Source organism: Ranitomeya imitator, chromosome 4 (assembly GCF_032444005.1).
Source record: "Ranitomeya imitator isolate aRanImi1 chromosome 4, aRanImi1.pri, whole genome shotgun sequence".
NCBI classification, from domain to species: Eukaryota; Metazoa; Chordata; class Amphibia; order Anura; family Dendrobatidae; genus Ranitomeya; species Ranitomeya imitator.
In genome coordinates this window covers 129,854,820-129,870,033 of record NC_091285.1, presented here as the reverse complement: position 1 = coordinate 129,870,033, position 15,214 = coordinate 129,854,820, and the positions used below count along the sequence as shown (strand labels likewise).

At 47.0% G+C, this 15,214-nt stretch overlaps 1 protein-coding gene across 1 annotated transcript in view; it reads left to right on the top strand.

The window, feature by feature from the left end:
• Window positions 1-15,214, top strand: part of TGFBI (transforming growth factor beta induced) — a 203,286-nt gene that overhangs the window by 175,566 nt on the left and 12,506 nt on the right. The window lies entirely within an intron of this gene.

Here is a 15,214-nt window from a genome sequence, read left to right as displayed (position 1 = left end):
GTTAGTGCCTTCTTTAGTTGTTCAAAGGAGTCTTCCCTTTCGTCGTTCCACTGAAAAGGAGGGTTTCGGTTTGAAGGTTTCTTCGTCTGCCCTACCAAGGTGTCTTGCAAGGGTGCTGCCAACTTGGTAAATCCTTTTATAAATCTGCGATAGTAACCCACCAATCCCAGGAATTGTCTCACTTCTTTTGCGCTGGTAGGTCTTGGCCAATCCCTTATGGCACTTATTTTCTCGGGATCTGGTGCTACTCCCTCCGAACTCACGATGTGTCCCAGGTACTGTACCTTTGGCTTGAGAAGGTGACATTTGGATGGCTTGACTTTCATGCCATACCTGGATAAGGCTTCGAACACTTCTGCCAGGTCTATTAAGTGTTGTTCGTAAGTCTTTGAGTAGACGATCACATCATCTAGGTACAGGAGGACGGTCTCGAAGTTCTTGTGTCCGAGGCAGCATTCCATCAGCCGCTGGAAGGTACCGGATGCGTTGCAGAGTCCGAACGGCATGCGATTAAATTCACATAGACCCATTGGTGTGGTGAATGCCGTCTTTTCCTTATCTCGCTCAGCCACAGGGACTTGCCAATACCCGCTTGTTAAGTCTAAGGTGGAAAAATAATTAGCAGATTTCAAAGCAGTTAAGGACTCTTCTATCCTAGGCAAGGGGTAGGCGTCTTTATGGGTGATGTTATTAATCTTCCGGTAGTCTACGCACATTCTCATGGTTCCGTCCTTTTTTTTGACAATCACTAGAGGGGCCGCCCAGGGGCTACAGCTGTCTCTTATTACCCCGGCCTGTTTCATCTCCCTCAGCATATCTTTTGCACATTGATAGTGAGCGGGCGGTATGGGTCTATATCTTTCTTTTATTGGGGGATGGTCACTGGTGGGGATTGTGTGTTCTACCCCTTCTATCCGTCCGAAGTCCAATGGGTGTTTACTGAAGACTTGTTCATATTCCGTCACTAGCCTATACACCCCTTGTTTTTGATGGGTAGGTGTTGAATTTATGCCCACGTGTAGCTGTTGGCACCAATCCTCCATTTCTCCATCTGAGCCATTGCCTTCCACCTGACAGGTTGGTTCTAAGGGCTCAATGGTTGTGATGGCATTGTTGTCAACAGTATATAGCTTTGCCATTGTAGCATACCTTGGCAAAGTGACCTCTTCCTCTCCACAGTTCAAAAGTCGTACCGGCACTCGTCCCCGGTGTACCTCGACTATCCCTCGTGCTGTGAGTATAGTGGGCCTGCTGTCGGTGTACACTGGTTCTATTAAGGCTTGATAATCTCGTCCCTTAGTACCAATGGCTGCTCTACACCATACCAGCATTTCTGTTTTTGGTGGGATTACAATAGATGTTGGATCACTTACCCTCACACTGCCGATTTCTCCACCTGCAACTTCTACCTGTTGCCTTAACATCAATACTTTTATTTCCCTCCGGAGAACTCTCTGCTGGCAGGATTGGGCAGTTTCAGCAATTTGCTGTAAGACAGAAATGACTTCGGAAAAGCAGTTCTCTAACACATTCATTCCTATCAATACAGTTGGTTCACAGTTCCGCCGGTCAACATCAACAACAATTATACCCTGTTTCTTCAATTCTACTTTACCAATCTTTATGGTCATCTCCCTGAATCCTAGTTTCGGTACCAACTTACCATTACTGGCCCATATATCTAGTTCAACATCAGAGGGCCCTTTATCAATATCTGCATCAGCCCAGTACCTCTTATAAAGGATATACGGTATAGATGAAATCTGGGAACCTGTGTCCAGCAAAGCGTTGAGGGGCACTCCGTCCAGCACGATAGGGATAATGGGTCGTCCTCCGATGTACCTGTCGTGCCAGGGTGTTGGGCCTTGAAAGTTCATTCCTGCGAAGCGGCCCGCATTCCCAGGGGATTCCCGTTTAAATCACAATCTCGTGCAAAGTGGCCTGGCTGCTGGCAACGGCGGCAAATGGGCTGTCCATCCGGTTGGTAGCGGTCGCGGGGTCGTCCTCTCCATGTCGGGTATCTCCGGGGTCTCATCCATGGAACACCTTCTCTACGGTTTGACAACTCCATCTTGGGTCCTCTCATCTCCTGCATGGTTTTAGCCATTGAAGCAACAACATCAGTTAAAGAGTCAAGCTTTTGTTGAAGAGCCTCATTAGTACTGGGCCCCAGGGGCTTAGCAATGGCCCCGGACATAGCTGATGTCACTGGTACTCCATGTTGTTGAGGAGCCTCTGCCATGAGTTGCGCAGGATCCTGATCCCGAGGTGCCTCTGCCAGCTGGAGACGTATAGCGCTCTCCTTTAATTGGGCAAATGTCAATTCAGGGTTCTTAAAAACAAGCATGCTCACATGCCCCCGGTGAGAAGGGGTGTAGAGTCCCTCAATAAATTGATCTCTTAGCAGTTTATCCGCTCCGGTGTTAAAAATGGGTTCAGCCAGTGTAAGTGATTTAAGGGCTTCCTGCAGGTTTAAGGCAAAGTCTCTCACGCCCTCATTAACTTTTTGTTTGCAATTAAAGAATCGTACTTTAGCTTTGCTGCTGGCAGTGGTTTCAAATGTAGCTTTTAATCCAGCAAATATGCGTTCAACAGTGCCTTTTAGATCAGCTGCCCATGCTGTGACTTCTCGCTTAGCATGGCCACTTAACTGCATCATCAGGAGACTAACACGCTGAACTTCACCCACAGGGAACATGTCAAAATGGGCCAGCATCTTTTCTCTGAAATCGTCAAGGGTATTAGGCTCACCTTCATACATTGGAAGCCATGGGCCACCCGGGGTATATGGCATCAGCACCGGCATGATGGGCGCCACTCCTTGCACCGCTGCGCTACCGGACTCTCTATCGACACTCTGTCTTTCAGCTGCATTAGCGTCGCCGGGTGCTGCGGCGTCTCCGTGCTGCGACATACTGTGCCCCCTTAGCTAATCCGGACCCTTCCGGTCCTCCGCTTCCGTCGGGATAGTGTAGATTCGTTCCGCTGTGCAGCAGGATCGATTTTCCCCTTGCTCTGATGTCAGAGCGCTCAGCTTGGTGCCGCCCACAATGACACGCCCCCTGCTGCTCCCACCCACCGCGCTCTGTAATGGCGGATTCTGAAGTTTTTCAGTTAGACTGGGGCTCAGGTGATGGCGTAGCTCAATTAACAGTTTCGTGCCTAATGGTTATGAAGTGATTACCTCAGGGGATGGCGGCCATCTTTACTCCATTATAACCAATGGGGAAAAGTCACTTTCAACAGTTTTCAATGGAGAATGGATTTTTCTTTAATAAAGTCAATTTTCAAGATTTTTCATCCAAGTTTTCACAGTTTTGGGCTCCAATCACGGCACACAATACCCGGTATACAGGCTGGCTAGATCCTGTTCGTGACGCCAATTGTGACGCCCAAGAGACCGGGGTACCCAGCACCGGACCAATGGGGTCTGTCTCTTGAGGGGGGTGTCACGGGTGGCTTGACCCGGTGCTGTGGCCTCAGGCAATGCACAGTGTAAAGGGTATCGTGAGGGAACAGGCACTTACTTGATCAGCAGCAGGTTCTCCCAGCGGTGATGATCCCAATCCTGGATAGATGGCTATTGTCCAAATGAAAGACTGAGGCACTGAAACGTTTAACCAGTTTACTTTAACAAAAAAGGATTTACAACCAGTCCTGTCACCGGAGTCTGTATGGGAACTCTGAGTTACTTTGACCCTGCCGGGGTCTTCGCCTCTTATTGTACGCAATATCTGTGTGGCCCTGCTGTTGTATGTGAACTGGCTGCCGGCCCAATCTGTCTCCTCCGGGTCCTGGTTCGACGGGCAACCCGAGTCCTTTTATCGGCTTACCCCCTCCAGGAGTACCGCTGAACTCTGTGTCTGTTGCTGCGTCCGACCCTAGTGAAGCTGATATCACCTCACGTTTTTCCGGTTGCTGTATTATATGTAATGAATACAGCCACGGATCCGGTATCCGTCTTTGCGCCTGTTCTGGGTAGTGATTAATGCTACCCGGTTCTCACAATGTCCTTTTTCTCTATCCCTCTTCTCCTCAGGCCGGTGATTTAGGCCTGGTAACAGTCACAGGGGTGTTAGAGATTCAACTGTATGACCTCTCACTTTCAGCTCCTTAGCCCAACTGCCAGTTCTTCTCTCAGACCAGAATGGATCAAGGGGAGTCTCTGGAGCTCCCCCTTCTGGCCGGAGGTGGTAGTGCAGTCTTGCTATTTTAGTATTTGCATTTACTGTCAGTAACTATTTTTGTGGCAAATACCCCTAGGGGTGCCACATTTGCTATCCATCTTCCTTGTAGAATGTGAGCTATTCACAGAAAAAAATGTTTACAGAAATAAAAACCAAACATTTAAAAAAATCTGTAAAATGGGTAAAAAAGGAGAAAACATATGCTGAAAGATTAGATTTGCTGGCCTCTCAAAATTAATGGTTATGTAGAGCTATAATGAAAGGCATGCTTGACATCAATAAATCTTCCGCGACAGGGTGACCTATCTTATCAATTAATATTTTGATACGACCTGCTCACCCTGTTAAGTTGAATATAGTTATTTTGGCAGATCATCATATACTATGCGTTGCTATGCAGTTTTGCGATATTTGTTTTAAATTCATCTAGTGACTTGAAGACAAAGCAACTCATGGACTATTTATCAATCGTTATCCACATACTGATCTAGATGCCTAAGACCTAATTAAATAATAAAAAATGATTCAATTACCTTATATTTAACTAGCTACAGTATGCCTTTTGCATAGATTTTGAATAGAGCAGTAGGGCACATGTGATACCACAATTTTATTTACACTCCCATGGAAAAGGTGAGTCATACTGAGACCCCCATTCTAGTGATCAGTGGGCGTCCAAGGGCATGCCTTTGGGATGTCAGTGGTAAGCACTGGGCTATAATGCTGCTTATTGTTCTGTTATTTCACCAAATTTCCCATCAAATTGTTTTATTCTCTCTGAATTGTACATCTACAAAGCCGTTATATAAGGCCTCCTTCACACGTCTTGATATTCCTGGTACTGGAAAATCCAGTACCAATGTTATCTGTATCCGTGTGCGTATGTGTCATCCGTGTGCTGTTCATGTGCACCATCCATGTGACACATACTGAAATAGAATACAGAAGACTAGGGTTGAGCGACCTTGACTTTTTTAGGGTCGAGCCGGGTTTCGCGAAACCCGACTATCTCAAAAGTCGAGTCGAGTGAAATCGGCCGATTATGGCGAAAAGTCGAGTATCGAACGAAACACGAAACTCTCTCTCTCTCTCTCCTCTCTCCTCTCTCCTCTCTCCCTGAACAGAAAAGCTGGTGTTACACATTCCAAATCGCTGCTGCGCACAATGGACAAAATGACGATAGGCGTCCACGCCCCTAAGACCTATGTCATCACTCTGCCCACGCTCCTTCATTGGCTGAAAAAAATGGCGCCGAGCGCGTCATACGAAACGCGACTTTGGCGCGAAAGTCGCGTACCGCATGGCCGACCCCACACAGGGATCGGGTCGGGTTTCATGAAACCCGACTTTGCCAAAAGTCGGCGACTTTTGAAAATGAACGATCCGTTTCGCTCAACCCTACAGAAGACAAATGTTTAGGTGTTAGATGTGCAAAGATATAAATAGATAGTTAAATAGATAGATAACAATTTATTGGCAGAAATGTTCCCACGAAGCTCCGATGTAGTCCACATTCCCCGAATCCTGCTCTTCTGTCTTTGAATAGCAGTAAAGTTACAGCTATTTACAGTCCTCAGTTAATCACGACGTTGCTCGTTAGAGTACCCAGCGCCTGTGAATAGGAGGAACTTTGCTGATATTCACAGATGCGTAGGAGTAGGATTCAGGGAATGTGGACTACATTGGAGCTCGTGATAAAATGGACATGTGAAGGTCTCCTAGAACTGTATTGAACCCCTTTTGAGCTCTTTAACGCAAACACAGATCTAAAACTAGACTATTACAGCAAGAAAGTGTGCAAAGAAAAATCAGTTGTGTTTACCTTTCTGGATTATGGAGTTTTTTCTTTTGTCTTAAAAAAAATATGGCTTGTCTGTTTCATAAAGCAGGAAGAACACGTTCTGTGACACATAAGCCTTGTATTCAGGATTTTTCTTTAATAGCAAAATTGGGACAGATGGGTATTAATACGGTCCTTGTTCGAAGTGTGTGAAAAATAAACAAAAAAGGTTGTTATTAAGGTGCTGTTACTTAATACTTAAGTATAGGGTTGAGCGAAACGGGTCGTTCATTTTCAAAAGTCGCCGACTTTTGGCAAAGTCGGGTTTCATGAAACCCGACCCGACCCCTGTGTGGGGTCGGCCATGCGGTACGTGACTTTCGCGCCAAAGTCGCGTTTCAATGACGTGAAAAGCGCCATTTCTCAGCCAATGAAGGTGAACGCAGAGTGTGGGCAGCGTGATGACATAGGTCCTGGTCCCCACCATCTTAGAGAAGGGCATTGCAGTGATTGGCTTGCTGTCTGCGGCGTCACAGGGGCTATAAAGAGGCGTTCCCGCCGACCGCCATCTTACTGCTGCTGATCTGAGCCTAGGGAGAGGTTGCTGCCGCTTCGTCAGAAGCAGGGATAGCGTTAGGCAGGGTCCATTAACCACCAAACCGCTTGTGCTGTAGCAATTTCCACTGCCCAACACCACCTTCGGTTTGCAGGGACAGTGGAGGCTGTATTTTTATTTTTTTTCTCAGCGCTGTAGCTCATTGGGCTGCCCTAGAAGGCTCCCTGATAGCTGCATTGCTGTGTGTATGCCGCTGTGCAAACCAACTGCTTTTTTCAAAGCACAAATCCTCTTGTTCCTTCCTTTCTGCACAGCTATCTTTTTTGTTTGTCCACACTTTTTATTTAATTTGTGCATCAGTCCACTCCTTATTGCTGCCTGCCATACCTGGCTGAGATTACTGCAGGGAGATAGTAATTGTAGGACAGTCCCTGTTTTTTTTTTTTTTTGTGGGAGATTAAGATTGGCAATTTGGCATTTCTGCTAGAGTGCCATCCCTGTGTGTGCCATCTCTCTCACATAGTGGGCCATAGAAAGCCTTTTCATTTTTCATTTTTTTTTTTTTTTTGTGGGAGATTAAGATTGGCAATTTGGCATTTCTGCTAGAGTGCCATCCCTGTGTGTGCCATCTCTCTCCCATAGTGGGCCATAGAAAGCCTTTTCATTTTTCTGTTTTATTGGGTTTCTAAATACTCCCAGAAAAAATAAAAAAATCAGTGGGAGATTAATATTGCCCTTTCTGCTTGTGTGCCACTCCTGACTCCTGGGTGTGCCATCTATCTCTCTCAACTAGTGGGCCATAGAAAGCCTATTTTTTTTTTTTATTGTGTTTCAAAATTCTCCCTGAAAAAATAAAAAATAAATTAGTGGGAAATTAATATTGCCCTTTCTGCTCGTGTGCCACTCCTGACTCCTGGGTGTGCCATCTCTCTCTCTCAAATAGTGGGCGCTGGGCCATAGAAAGCCTATTTTTTTTTTATTTTATTGTGTTTCTAAATTCTCCCTGAAAAAATCAAAAAGAAATCAGTGGGAGATTAATATTGCCCTTTCTGCTTGTGTGCCACTCCTGACTCCTGGGTGTGCCATCTCTCTCTCTCAAATAGTGGGCACTGGGCCATAGAAAGGCTATTTTTTATTTTATTTTATTTTATTGTGTTTCTAAATTCTCCCTGAAAAAATCAAAAAGAAATCAGTGAGAGATTAATATTGCCCTTTCTGCTTGTGTGTCACTCCTGACTCCTGGGTGTGCCATCTCTCTCTCTCAAATAGTGGGCACTGGGCCATAGAAAGGCTATTTTATTTTATTGTGTTTCTAAATTCTCCCTGAAAAAATCAAAAAGAAATCAGTGAGAGATTAATATTGCCCTTTCTGCTTGTGTGTCACTCCTGACTCCTGGGTGTGCCATCTCTCTCTCTCTCAAATAGTGGGCACTGGGCCATAGAAAGCCTATTTTTTTTTTTTATTTTATTGTGTTTCTAAATTCTCCCTGAAAAAATCAAAAAGAAATCAGTGGGAGATTAATATTGCCCTTTCTGCTTGTGTGTCACTCCTGGGTGTGCCATCTCTCTCTCTCAAATAGTAGGCACTGGGCCATAGAAAGGCTATTTTTATTTTTTTTTGGTTTCTAAATTCTCCCTGAAAAAATCATTTTATTTTATTTTGTTTCCAAATTCTTCCTTAATAAATCATTTTATTTTATTTTGTTTCTAAAGTTTCCTTAAAAAACAAAACAAAAAAAAAATACAGTGGGAGATTAATATTGACATTTGTGCTTGAGTGACAGTCCTGCGTGTGTGGCATCTCTCTGATTTGGTGCCACAGAAAACAGAGTGTGTAACATTGTGCCTGATTTTCCTTGCGGTCTCAACCAACTGTAAAGGGATATCTAAATCATACTGAAGTTATAGCTCACCGTGTAAGTTGTTTTACAGGAACAAATACCGTTACTTTGGTTAAGTTTTTAAAACAATGAGGAAGTCTGGTGGAAGAGGTCGTGGCCGTGGGCGTTCATTGTCAGCTGGTAATGATGATAGTGGTAGTGGAGCATCAGGTGGTCGTGGGAAAAAAAATATTGCACCTAAGTCTGGAGCTGTGGAGCCAGGTTCGTCGTCTGGCTACAGAAGGCCTCGAACGCTCCCTTTTCTGGGAGTAGGAAAACCGCTTTTAAAGCCGGAGCAGCAAGAGCAAGTTTTGGCTTACCTTGCAGACTCAGCCTCTAGCTCTTTTGCCTCCTCTTCTGAAACTGGTAAATGTAAAAGCAGCGCGTTGTTCGTGGATGTTCATGGTCAGGGACAAGTCGCTTCCTTGTCAGCAAAAACAACAACAAGAGAGAAGGATGCAGCAGGCGACACAACGGGTTACTCCATGGAGCTCTTTACACATACCGTCCCTGGCTTAGAAAGTGAAACAGTTAACAGGCCATGCCCATTACAAGTAGATTCTGACATGGAGTGCACTGATGCACAGCCACAGCCAGACTACTATGCTGGTCCTTTGACTCAGACCACAACATTGCCCTCTCAGGGTACTGATCCAGAATCAGACCCTGATGAGACTATGTTGCCCCGTCACGAACGCTATACCACCGACCTACACGGTGACACAGACGAAGTTGCACACGAGCTAGAAGAGGAGGTTATAGATGACCCAGTTGTTGACCCCGATTGGCAGCCATTGGGGGAACAGGGTGCAGGCGGCAGTAGTTCTGAAGCGGAGGAGGAGGGGCCGCAGCAGGCATCAACATCGTAACAGGTTCCATCTGCCGGGCCCGTATCTGGCCCAAAACGCGTTGCAAAGCAAAAAACTGTTGGAGGACAGCGTGTCCATCCGGTTAAAGCTCAGTCTGCAATTCCTGAAAAGGGATCCGATGCTAGGAAGAGTGCAGTCTGGCATTTTTTTAAACAACATCCAACTGATCAGCGCAAAGTCATCTGTCAAAAATGTTCAACTAGCTTAAGCAGAGGTCAGAATCTGAAAAGTCTCAATACAAGTTGCATGCATAGACATTTAACCACCATGCATTTGCAAGCCTGGACTAACTACCAAACGTCCCTTAAGGTTGTAGCACACTCGGCCAATGAAGCTACTCAGCAACGCAACATCCCTTCCGTCACTGTAAGGCCACCATTTTCTGCACCTCCGGCAGTATCTGTGCAGGTTTCTTTGTCATCCCAAAGCAGTCAGGGTCAGGGAAACACCAGTTTCGTAGGAGGAAATACTGCATCTAGGGCACCGGCGGAAACAATATCGTCTCCAACCGTCTCTCAGTCTGCCATGTCCACCAGCACACCCGCTAGTTCCACGATCTCCAGCTCTCCAGTCCAGCTCACCCTACATGAGACTCTGATTAGAAAAAGGAAGTACTTATCCTCACATCCGCGTACACAGGGTTTGAACGCCCACATAGCTAGACTAATCTCGTTAGAGATGATGCCCTACCGGTTAGTTGAAAGCAAAGCTTTCAAAGCCCTGATGGAGTACGCTGAACCACGCTACGAGCTACCCAGTCGACACTTTTTTTCCAGAAAAGCCATCCCAGCCCTGCACCAGCATGTTAAACAGCGCATCGTCCATGCACTCAGGCAATCTGTGAGTACAAAGGTGCACCTGACTACAGATGCATGGACCAGTAGGCATGGCCAGGGACGTTACGTGTCCATCACGGCACACTGGGTGAATGGTGGATGCAGGGTCCACAGGGGACATCAATTTCGGGACAGTTGTGCCTAGCCCACGGTCTAGGAAACAGTTGGCTGTAGGCGTTCGCACCCCCTCCTCCTCCTCGTCCTCCTGCAGAAGCGAGAGCTCTTCCACAGACCGCAGTCGTCAAACCACTCCATCGTCAGCTGTCACTGTTGCACACCAGTTGTCCCATTATGGGGCAGCTACTGGCAAGCGTCAGCAGGTTGTATTGGCTATGAAGTGTTTGGGCGACAACAGACACACCGCGGAAGTTCTGTCCGAGTTCTTGCAGCAAGAAACGCAGTCGTGGCTGGGCACAGTAGATCTTGAGGCAGGCAAGGTAGTGAGTGATAACGGAAGGAATTTCATGGCTGCCATCTCCCTTTCCCAACTGAAACACATTCCTTGCCTGGCTCACACCTTAAACCTGGTGGTGCAGTGCTTATTGAAAACTTATCCAGGTTTCTCCGACCTGCTTCTCAAAGTGTGTGGACTTTGCTCACATATCCGCCGTTCGCCTGTACACTCCAGCCGTATGCAGACCTATCAGCGGTCTTTGAACCTTCCCCAGCATCGCCTAATCATAGACGTTGCAACAAGGTGGAACTCAACACTGCACATGCTTCAGAGACTGTGCGAACAGAGGCGGGCTGTTATGTTTTTATGGGAGGATACACATACACGGGCAGGCAGTAGGATGGCAGACATGGAGTTGTCGGGTGTGCAGTGGTCGAAGATACAAGACACCTAGCTTTCCTATGAAAAACTCTTGCCTGTGGACTACTGTGAATTACTTATCAAATGTGTCTTAATTTGCAGCAGCTGATTGTCCAGCATACGACACGTTTACACCTACCTAAATGGCCAAACTCCCCACACGGGGCCGTGGTATCGCGACTTGGCGCAAGCACCCGTGAGAGTGCTCTTTGTCTGAAGAGGTGGGTGTGCCCGCTTTTGGTCGACAGCACTGACACTGGGTCCCTCATAGTACAATAAACTGTCTCTGGCGGTGGTGGTGCGCACCCAACTTCAGACACACTGTTGCAACATGAGGGGCCCTGGGCCTGTACCGCTGGCCACAAGAGAGTTCACCCACCCCCAGGTCAAACATTGCTCTACCACTTCCACAATTATCTCTCACACTTCCACCAATGTTTAGACTATGCGCTGACATCCTTCCATTCCTGCCACTGACAATACCATTGTGTTGACATGTATGATGGTACTTAACATAGGGGCAGTGTCCTCTATTTACCCAAGTAAATACTTGGCGCCAAATTAGTAGGTCAGAAACTACGCAGAGGATCCCACCCCTGTACCTAAAGATTGCACCCTTTTGTGTTTTCGTTGGGTTTTAATGTGAGACATTCACATTTATGTATTGTTTTGGACTACTAACTGGCAGACACTCATTACAATCAGCCTCCGCTGACCTGGCCACTGCTGCCCGTGTTCCCCTGGAACCAATTTAAAATTGCCTACAGCCAGCCCAATATTTTTATGTTAGGCCTTCGAAGCCTGTCTGCGGTCCGTTCTTTCCACTAGGCCTCCACTGACCATGCCACTGCTGCCCGTGTACCCCTGGAACCAATTTCAAATTGCCTACAGTAAGCCCAATTTTGTTATGTTAGGCCTTTGATGCCTGTCTGCGGTCCCTTCTTCCGCTAGGCCTCCACTGACCAGGCCACTGCTGCCCGTGTACCCCTGGAACCAATTTAAAATTGCCTACAGCAAGCCCAATTTTGTTATGTTAGGCCTTCGAAGCCTGTCTGCGGTCCGTTCTTTCCACTAGGCCTCCACTGACCATGCCACTGCTGCCCGTGTACCCCTGGAACCAATTTAAAATTGCCTACAGCAAGCCCAATTTTGTTATGTTAGGCCTTTGATGCCTGTCTGCGGTCCCTTCTTTCACTAGGCCTCCACTGACCAGACCACTGCTGCCCGTGTACCCCTGGAACCAATTTAAAATTGCCTACAGCAAGCCCAATTTTGTTATGTTAGGCCTTCGAAGCCTGTCTGCGGTCCGTTCTTTCTACTACTACTACACTGACCAGGCCACTGCTGCCCGTGTACCCCTGGAACCAATTTAAAATTGCCTACAGCAAGCCCAATTTTGTTATGTTAGGCCTTTGAAGCCTGTCTGCGGTCCGTTCTTTCCACTAGGCCTCCACTGACCATGCCACTGCTGCCCATGTACCCCTGGAACCAATTTCGAATTGCCTACAGCCAGCCCAATGTTATTATGTTAGGCCTTTGATGCCTGTCTGCGGTCCCTTCTTCCACTAGGCCTCCACTGACTAGACCACTGCTGCCCGTGTACCCCTGGAACCAATTTAAAATTGCCTACAGCAAGCCCAATGTTATTATGTTAGGCCTTTGATGCCTGTCTGCGGTCCGTTCTTTACACTAGGCCTCCACTGACCATGCCACTGCTGCCCGTGTACCCCTGGAACCAATTTCGAATTGCCTACAGCCAGCCCATTTTTATTATGTTAGGCCTTCGAAGCCTGTCTGCGGTCCCTCCTTCCACTAGGCCTCCACTGACCAGAACACTGCTGCTCGTGTACCCCTGGAACCAATTTTAAATTGCCTACAGCCCAATTTTATTATGTTAGGCCATCGAAGCCTGTCTGCGGTACATCCTTACACTTGTCCTCCACTGACCAGGCCAATGCTGGCCGTGTACCCCTGGAACGCAGCTGAAAGTGCATGGAGCCTACTTTTTTTCTTTGTTTTATATTTAAAAAAAAAAGATGAACTACTCTGTACCACGGTTCAAGCTACCCAGTCGACACTTCTTTTGCGAGAAAAGCCATCCCAGCCCTCCACCGGCATCAAAAAGTCTGCATTGTCATAGCACTCAGGCAATAAAACAGTAGAAAGGTGCACCTGACAAGAGACACATGGACCAGTAGGCATTTCCACAAAAAGTTACGTGTCCATTACGGCGCACTGGGTTAATGTGTTGGATACATGGTCCACAGGGGACAGCCTACAAAGTCTATCTGCAGTCCCTAATTCAAATTGTCCTCCGCTGACCAGAGCACTGCTGCCCGTGTACCCCTGGAACCTATTTTTAATTGCATAGAGCATCCTTTTTTTAATAGTAGGCGTACAAAGTATGTCTATGGTCCATAATTTTAATAGTCCTCCACTGAACAGACCAATGCTGCCTGTGTACCCCTGTAACCTTTTTTTAACTGCATTGAGCCACATTTTTGGGTTAAGGCCTAATAACTGTGTCTGTCTGCGCCACTCAATACAGCTGTCCTCCTTTGAAAAAAATCTGAGCGTCAATAGTCTGGTTTTCAGCCTCTAGGAATTGAAAACTGCATTGGGGCTACTACTTCGGTAGGGCCTACTAACGGTCTCTGCCGCTCCAAGGTGTTCTCCAGGTTTCCTCTCCATTGATTCAATCTTCATGCTCGTGTTTAGTATTTGTTGAAACTACACTGCATTAGGCCTACATATTGGGTATGGGGTGTAGAGACGGTGTGTTCCACTCCAAGGTGTTCCCCAGGTTTCGTCCACATTGCTTCGATCTTCTGACTCTCGTTTAGTAGTTGTAGAAAACTACACTGCATTAGGCCTACATATTGGGTATGGGGTGTAGAGACGGTGTGTTCCACTCCAAGGTGTTCCCCAGGTTTCCTCGCCATTGCTTCAATCTTCTGACTCTCGTTTAGTAGTTGTAGAAAACTACACTGCATTACGCCTACAAATTGGGTATGGGGTGTAGAGACGGTGTGTTCCACTCCAAGGTGTTCCCCAGGTTTTGTCTCCATTGCTTCGATCTTCTGGCTCTTCTGAAGTAGTTGTTGAAAACCACACTGCATTAGGCCTACTAGTTGGGTTGGGGCCTTCTATCTGTGTCTGCCGCTCCTTGCTGTTCTTCTACTGTGAACAAAGCTGTGCCGCCGGTTTACTACTGTTGCCAATTTTGAACTGCATTTAGAATACTTACTGATTTGGGCCTACTCTCTGTGTCAGCCTCTCATTCCAGTTGTCCTCCACTGAACAAAACAATGCCCCCTGTGTAGTCCTGTTACCAATTTTGCACTGCATTTAGCCCACTTTATTCTTTGTGCCCATATCTGTTTCCCCCTCATCCTGCCCATTGCCCAGCCAGTGATAGATGAGTCTGCTGGTACATTGACCCATAACGCAACATTCCCCGTGCACGTAACACTGCAAGATTGTGACCCTGCTGAAAGTCAGGTCCCCCTTCCCGCATACCATATCACCTTACACGGGGACAAAGAGGAAGGTGCAGATGAAGGTGCAGGTTCATTCATCAGGTGGGGGGAGGAATACTCGTTGGCGACGTCACTGGCACAGGGCCCCTCATAGTACGCAAAAGTGTAGCTGCCGGTGGGAGGCGCCCCCGCCGTGCAAACACACCGCTGTACTTTGAGGGGCCCTGTGCCAGTGCCAATGCCAACGAGTGGGCCCCCCTGCTTGCTCAGGATCACAGCACTTGCAAAGTTGAAATACCTACCTCTCCCTGCTCCACTTCCGTGACGTGGTCCAGATGTCCTGGGCCCACTAATTACTTGAACAAGCCCTACCCCCCACAACTTTAGCCAAATGACCCCCAATTTCAAATGCCTTACAATTATTATAAGCTAAATTACGATTGACAAGCTTCAGTAGCAAGAATGGATGTTTTTGCCAATACAATGGGCTCTGTACATGTTTTCCTGGCCTCTACTCACTGCCGACTATGCTCCCCCATTGACTTGCATTGGGTTTCGTGTTTCGATCGATCCCCGACTTTTCGCGATAATCGGCCGATTCCACTCGACTCGACTTTTGAGATAGTCGAGTTTCACGAAACCCGGCTCGACTCTAAAAAGGTCAAGGTCGCTCAACTCTACTTAAGTATATTACATTTCAGCACCTACATTTAAATCACAGACTGAGACTACCACTCCCATTTTCAATGTGTTTCAGCATTGATGTAGTACACAACACTCAGATGAAGCCTTTTTCTATTCCTTTGTATATCG